The sequence below is a fragment of the Vulpes lagopus genome, chromosome 1 (assembly GCF_018345385.1).
Source record: "Vulpes lagopus strain Blue_001 chromosome 1, ASM1834538v1, whole genome shotgun sequence".
Taxonomy (NCBI): Eukaryota; Metazoa; Chordata; class Mammalia; order Carnivora; family Canidae; genus Vulpes; species Vulpes lagopus.
The window spans coordinates 139,704,824-139,712,660 of record NC_054824.1 but is presented as its reverse complement, the minus strand read 5'-3'; the positions used below and the strand labels follow the sequence as shown (position 1 = coordinate 139,712,660).

General features: G+C 38.1%; 1 pseudogene; it reads left to right on the top strand.

Annotated features, from left to right (window-relative positions):
• Positions 1-6,875: 6,875 nt before the first annotated feature.
• On the top strand, positions 6,876-7,393 carry LOC121487531 (annotated as a pseudogene).
• Positions 7,394-7,837: the final 444 nt, after the last annotated feature.

The window sequence follows — 7,837 nt, the reverse complement described above, 5'->3', positions numbered from 1 at the left end:
TATTTTATTCTTTTGATGCAACTACAAGTAGTATTGTTTCCTTAATTTCTCTTTCTGCAGCTTTCTTATTAGTATAAAAAACCAACAGATTTCTATATATTGCTTCTCATCATGCATCTTTACCAAATATATTTATTAGTTCTAATAGTTTGGTTAAGTGGAGACTTCAGTGTTTTCTATATATAATATCATGTCATCTGCAAATAGTGACGACTTTACTTATTCCTTACCAATTTGGATAACTTTTATTTCTTCTTCTTCTTTTTTCTTTTTGTCTGATTATTGTACCTAGAACTTCCAGTGCTATCTTGAGTAGAAGTGGTGAGAGTGAACATCCTTGTATTGTTCCTGATCTTAGAGGAAATGCTTTCAGTTTTTCATTTTGAGTATGATGTTAACAATAGATTCGTCATATATGGCCTTCATTTTGTTAAGTAATGCTCCCTCTATATTTACTCTGTTGAGAATTTTGATATAAACAGATGTTGAACTTTATCAAATGCTTTTTCTTCATCTATTGAGATAATTATATGATTTTCATTCTTCGTTTGTTAATGTATATCATGTTGATTGATTTGCAGATATTGAACCATCCTTCCATCCCTGCAATAAATCATGGTTGATTATGATGAATGATCATTTTAATGTATTATTGAATTTGATTTGCTAATGTTTTGTTGAGGATTTTTGTGTCTCTGTTCATCAGGTATACTGGTCTATAATTCCCCCCCCCCTTTTTTTTGTTTTTTGTTTTTTGTAATATCTTAGAGTAAATCTGGAATCATTCCTTCTTCCAGTTTTTGGAATAGTTTAACAAGTATGTACTAATTCTTTTTAAATGTTCACTCAAGTTAACCTGTGAAGCCATCTAATCCTGAATTTCTGTGTGTTGAGTGTGTTTGATTCAGCTTTGTTACTAGTAATTGTTCTTTTCAGATTTTCTATTTCTTCCTGATTAATCCTTGGAAGATTATAGTATGTAGGAATTTATCCATTTATTCTATGTTGTCCAATTTGTTGGCATGTAATTTTTCATCAGTATCTTAGTTTTTGGGGTATTGGTCTTTGACTTCTTTGGTTAAATTTATTCCTATATTTTAATTTTTTCAGTGTAAATATGAATGGGATCATATTCTTAATTTCTCTTTCTGCTACTTTGTTATTAGTTTATAGGAACATATTTCTGTATATTGTATCTGTATATTGCAACTTTACTGAATTTATTTCTTCATTCTAATAGTTTTTTGGTGGAGTCTTTGGAATTTTCTATATATAATAGCATGTTTTCTGCAAATAGTGACAAGTTTACATCTTTCTTACCAATTTTGAAGACTTTTATTATTTCTTTTCTTGTCTGATTGCTGTGTCTAGGACTTCCATTACTATGTAGTATAAAAGTGGTGACAGTGGATAACTTTGTTTTGTTGTTGATCTTAGATGAAAAACTTTTATTTTTTTACCTTGAGTGTGTTGTTAGCTGTGGGTTTGTCATATATAGCCTTTGTTATGTTGAGGTTTATTCATTCTGTGCCCACTTTGTTGAGAGTTTTTATCATGAACAGATGTTGAATTTTGTCAAATAGTTTTTCTGCATCTATTGAGATGATTATACGATTTTCATTCTTCATGTTGTTAATGTGGTGTATTATGTTGATTGATTTGCAAATATTGAACTATCCTTCCATTCCTGTGAAAAGGGAGAGCTTGGTTCATGACTCACAGAGTCCAAGAATAAATCTTGCAGACAAAGGAGAGGAGTGAGTAAAGTAATAGAAGTTTATTAAGCAAGGATACAGAGAAAACTCTCAGAAGTGAGACGAATCCTGACAGGGTTGCCACTGAGGGCTTTTTTGGCTGGCCTTTTATAGAAAACCTGACCAGGAAGTTGGTGGACTTGAGATTTCTTGTGCTATCTTGAGTGAATGACATATGACTGTCTTGAGTCTCAGTGATTACTTGATAGCCGTCAAAGGAATATACTAGCTAGTATTTTGGAGCCAGGGGTGAGGGGCAGATTTACTTCCCTTTCTCTTTTTGTTGCCTTATCTCTGGTGCATTTCAGTGTCCTTGGAAATTATGGGAGCCCAGAGATTTGTGGGAGACTGACTCTTTGCCTTATCTTTCCCTACCTAGTCCCATTTGTCCCTAACTCACCTGGAATAAATCCCACTTTATTGGGGTGAATGATCATTTTAATGTATTATTGAATTTAACTTGCTAATATTTTGTTGAGGATTGTGTACCTGCATTTGTCAGGGATATGGATCTATAATTTTCCCTTTTTTTGTAGTGTCTTTGTCTAATTTTGGTACCAGGGTAATGCTGACCTCTAATAATTAACTTGAAATTATTCCTTGCTTTTCTATTTTTTGGAATATTAACTCTATATGTTTGGTAGATTTCTCATGTGAAACCATCTAGTCCTGAACTTTTGTGTGTTGGTTGTTTTTTGATTAGTGATTCAAGTTTGATATTAGTTATCAGTCTCTTCGTATCTGCATGTGTCTTTGGTCTAAACTTAGTCTCTTGTAGGCACCCCATGTTATAGCAGTAGTTTCAGCTATTATTTCTTCAGGTAAGTGTTTTGACCCTTTCTCTGTTCTCCTTCTGGGACCCTGTTATGTAAACATAGTATGCCTGACACTGTTTCAGAGGTCCCTATTCTTATTTTTTAAATTCTCTCTTTTTTTTTTCTGTCCATCCTGAGTGTTCTCTACTACCCTGCCTTCCAGATCACTGATCTGTTTTTTTGTATTATCTAATAAGCCATTGATTTTCTCTGGAGTATTTTTCATTTCACTTATTGTACTCTTCACGTCTAATTGGTTTTATAAAATATATATATATTTTTTTTCTTTGTCCACATTCTCACTTTGTTCATCCACTCTGTCCACCCTTCCCTCAGATCTGGTGAGCATCTCTATGACCATTATTTTGAAGTCTTATCAGGTAGATAGCTTATCTCTGTTTCATTTAGTTCTTTTTATCAGAGTTTGTCTTGTTCTTTCATTTGGAACATACCTATTTTATCATTTTGCCTTAATTTCTGTGTTTGTTTCTATTTATTATGTAGGTCAGCTTTATCTCCCACCCTTGAAAGTAGTGGCTTTATATAGAAAGCATACTGTGATGCCCAGTTGTGTAATCTCCCCTAGTCATTAGAATCAGGACCTCCAGGGATATCTCCTATGTGAGCTGTGTGCAATCTCCTATTGTAATTAGGTTGTAAGTACTATAAGCATATTGGTGGATGCTCAGCCTGGCTGTGAGCAATGACCAGCCATGACTAGTGCAAGCACACCGGGGCAGGGATGGCTTCCAGCACATCTATCTGAATGACCACACTGTAGCTCCTATGGGCACACTGGTGGGCAGGGCTGGCCCCAAAACCAGTTGGCTGCAATAACCAACCATGATTACATCCTGGTAAGCAGTGCTGGCCCCTTGCATGGTCTGATTATAGCTGCTGATGACTTGATGGTATTTGGGGTTAGCTCTCAGCATGGCCGGCTGAGAGGCTCAGCAAAACTGCTATGGACATGCTGAGGGGCAGGGATGCCCACTCTTACCCAGGGCAAGAATTGCTCTGAAGGGGTATTGCCAAGTGTGGTGGGATGATAGTTGCTTTGGAGGATGCTAGTCCTGACCAAGGCTGCCTTTTGAATGTGGCAGGGAGGGGAGCTAGTTTGGAAGGGAACCCCCTGAAGTAGGCAGGTTGGGCAGGTGAGTATGCCGGGGAATGCTAGGGCAGGGCAAGCAGTTCTGGTAAGGTAGATAGAGAATGTCACTACTGGCTCCCACAAGTATTGCCAGTCAAGCAAAGGAGGGAGGAGGGCAAGATAAATGGCACCCACCAGTAGTTCTACTCTCCAAGAAAACTCCTATAGATTCCTGCCCCTTTGGCACATGTCCTAAAATTAGTCAATAAATCTCCTTTGCATAAAACCCAGATGCTGGGCTTGCCTGTCTCCCTCCCTCCCTCCCTTTCTTCCTTCCTTCCTTCCTTCCTTCCTTCCTTCCTTCCTTCCTTCCTTCCTTCCTTCCTTCCCATATTTATTTTCTTGTAGTTCTGGAGGTCAGAAGTCTAAAAAGAATCAGGAAGGATGTATGCCTTTTGGACAGTGTATGAAAGAATTTATTCCTTTGCCTTTTCTAGCTTTTAAAGGCTGCCAGCATCCCTGCTTCATGACCTCATCATTTTGACTTCTGCCTTTGCCATCACATCTGCTTCTCTGCCTCTGAAACCCCTGCCTACCTCTTTAACTTATAAGGATCCTTGTGTTTACATCGGGCCCAGACAGATGATGCAGGGTAATCTTTTTATGTCAAGATCCTCAACCACATCTGCAAAATCTCTGCCACATAAGGAAACATATTTACAGGTTCGAGGGATTAGAATATGGACATCTTTAGGATACCATTATTTTGGCAGGAGCTTTTCAAACTGCTAATTCCTGCTGTGTCTCAACCTGAGTGATCCAGCTTTCTGGTCCTTTAAGAGTAGAGTTTCAGTTTCCTATAGTCCTCTGGCTCTCCCAAAGTTAAGCCCTGCTGATTTTCTCAAAGCCTAGACATTATGGAGCTCACTTTAGGAAAGTAGGTTCCAGGGAAGGGGGTGCCCAGTGTGGGGCTTGATCCCTTTGCTCCTCAGAGGGCGGATCTCTGTACCTGTGATCTCTCACTAGTCTTTGGGTTGCTGTGCTAGGGTTTGGTTCCCAACTACGTCTGCCCCTTCTGTCCTCATTGTGGCTTCTTTATGTCTTTAGCGATGGAAGATATGTTCCACTGATCTTCAGGTTGTTTTCAGGGTCTGTTGCATCATATGCGGCTGTTGCCATGATGTATCTGTGGGAGGAGGTGAGCTCAGGTTGCTCCTAGTCTGCTGTTTTCTCCAATGGCTTTTGAGACATGTAACAGATTTCTACTTCTGATATCATTAAGAAAAAATGCCTGACAGTTTTTTTTAATCATTTTCTTTCTTTATATTTAAATCTTTGATTTTATGGATACCTAGCTTTTGGAAGGCATGCAGTAGAGAACTATATAGAGAACTATAGTTTTCTATAGATGGTTTCTACAGCTTGTCAGATGCACCCACATTAATGGGAAGGAATTAGTACATAAACAAAGAAGCATACACAATGTTTTCAGAAGAAAGGTGGCTGCCCAGGTTGGGAAAAGGCATAGTACAGCACATAGGTATTTCACTTGGCCTTCAGAGTCTTGAATGATGCCAAGGAGCTATGAGTGATTTATTCTTCATATCAGCACAGCCTGCTGGATCTGGAATGCTTAGAGGCTGCCATGCCACAGCCCTTTACGACTTGCTGCTTTATGATCCATCAAGAAAAATACACATGTACACACACACACACACACACAATTAGGCATTTCTATTTGTGAAAATATATAAAAGCATCTAGTTCCTCTGGATAAGCTCAATGTCAGCAGGCCTATATATCACCTGGGGGGAAAGGTGAAGTCACTGCCCTGGTGTTCCTAAATAAAGCATCTTAGTTTCCCATTTCCTATCATTCTATCATTTTTCCAAAGCTACCCATTTGTCTCAACCAAATATATTGACTACAAATTTTCCCCCAAGTATTTAAAGCACCTCTGTACCAAGGACAAAATTCCCATAGGCATTTAAATTAATTTTTAAACTCTATTCTGTTTCATTTATTTTTCTGGTTTCTTTTTCCTCTACTGGTGCCAAACTACTTTATTTATTGCTGTTTATTATGTTTTTTCCTCTCTGATAGGCTAATTAATCTTCTAACCCTTCTTGTTAAGGTATTTTTTTCATATAGCTGCGTGAATCTTTGTCCTACAAGAACTAGCTTGGGTACCCATGGACTATGCTGATTCATTGGAAGTGAGGGGACTTGAGGAAACCAAAGTAAAGAAATTATACAGAAAAAAAGAAATTATACAGTGCCTGATTTGTATAGTTTACACTCTTACTTATAAAGCCACTGGTATTAAAACTGCAGTATACCCTCTGAACATGAGAGGATAAATCTGAGATACCTGTATCTATGTATCTAAATCTCTGTGTCTGTGTGTTTGTGTGTGTTAAAACCTCATTAAGGATTTTTTAAAAGTTATTGAGAGACCATTAGGAATTTTGGTGAAAACTTAGCAAGTACAAGATATAAATCAGAAAACTCTTTACAGATAGGTAACCACAAGTGTAATTCAAAAAAAGCAAATATGTGATCTCTCACGAGTTAGAATTCCAACTGCTCTTAAAGAAAAGGCCCCACGAAGACCCCAAATCCAGCTGGATTTAGGTGGGCAGGTTGGGAGAGGTATTTGGGGAAGCTAAATTGCTCTATAATTATGGGTTAAATTAGTTGGAGGGTGGAGACCTGGGAGACAGAGACCAACAAGTGGGGGATTGCATGGGCATGAAAGAGTTTTGAGATACTTTGGGAACAGAAAATCCTCAAAAAGACTTAAATAGGCAAATATTACTAAATATTAAATTATTAAATTATCAATACTACACATTATTTTCCCTGGAGTGTGCTAGAACTTCCCTTCCACTTTGTCACTCTTAAAGTAGCTTTATTAAAGGCTATGTTGCTTATTCATGTTTGTTTGTTTATTTATTTATTTATTTATTTATTTATTTATTTATTTATGTTTTTATTTGTGAAAGTGGATTCATTTGTACAATCTTGAAGTGGGTTGCTGAGTTCTATGTTTGGGTCAATAATGCAAGCCAGATTATGTTGGGATGCTGGGGCTGAAGACAGAGGAAATACCAAAAGTATAAAGTTCTGGGGATTAGTAAAAATTCATTGGAAAATTTCAAACTTGAAATTGATGCTGTCAAATCTAAGAATGTTAGGGGGTGTCCTTTCATGAAGATGATGCCAAAGACGAAGAAGGAAGCCCCTACCCCTCCCAAAGCTGAAGCCAAAGCAAAGGCTTTGAAAGCTAGGAAAGTGGTCCTGGAAGGCGTGCACAGTCACACAAAAAAAGACGATCCATAGGTCACCTGCATTCCAACGACCCAAGACTCTGCATCTCTGAAAGCAGCCCAAATATCCTCGAAAGAGCACCCCCAGGAGAAACAAGCTTGATCACTATGCCATCATCAAGATCCCCCTGCCTACTGAGTCAGCCATGAAGAGAATTTCTATTCTATTCTCTGAACACACTTGTGTTCATTGGGGATGCCAAGGCCAATAAACACCAGATCAAACAGGCTGTGAAGAAGCTTTATGACATTGATGTGGCCAAGGTCAACACCTTGATCAGGCCTGATGGAGAGAAGAAAGCATATGTTCGACTGGCTCCTGACTATGCTGCTTCGGATGTTGCCAACAAAGTTGGATCATCTAAACTTTTAGTTAGTCCATTTATAAACTATAAACATTTATAGTCCAGCCGGCTATAAATCTAAATATAATTTTTTTCACCATACAAAAAAGAATGCTAGGGGGTAAAACTAGACTTCATTCTTTTCTGGATTTGGGAATAAATAGAAAATTGTGTGTGTATATACATGCACACACACATATATACTACACATACTTTAAATTTAGAGTTGGAAATTAACAAGACCCAGAGAAGGGAGAAGGGTAGTAGTAGTTCAGGATGTACTATTGGATCTAGGCAGTGAGGAGGGGTTAGAAGTTCATTTTCTATTTCCTGTCCCCTCTTTCATGTTTGAGAGTCATCTGTGATCATCCCTTGGCTCTGTGACAGAGGCCTGGACCTCTAGGTTGGAACATACAGGTTCATAGTTCAGTGTTCATTGCTGCTAGAGGGAGCAAAAGTTGGAGACAGATTTCTATCTCCTGAACAACCACAGTGCCCCAAGCTC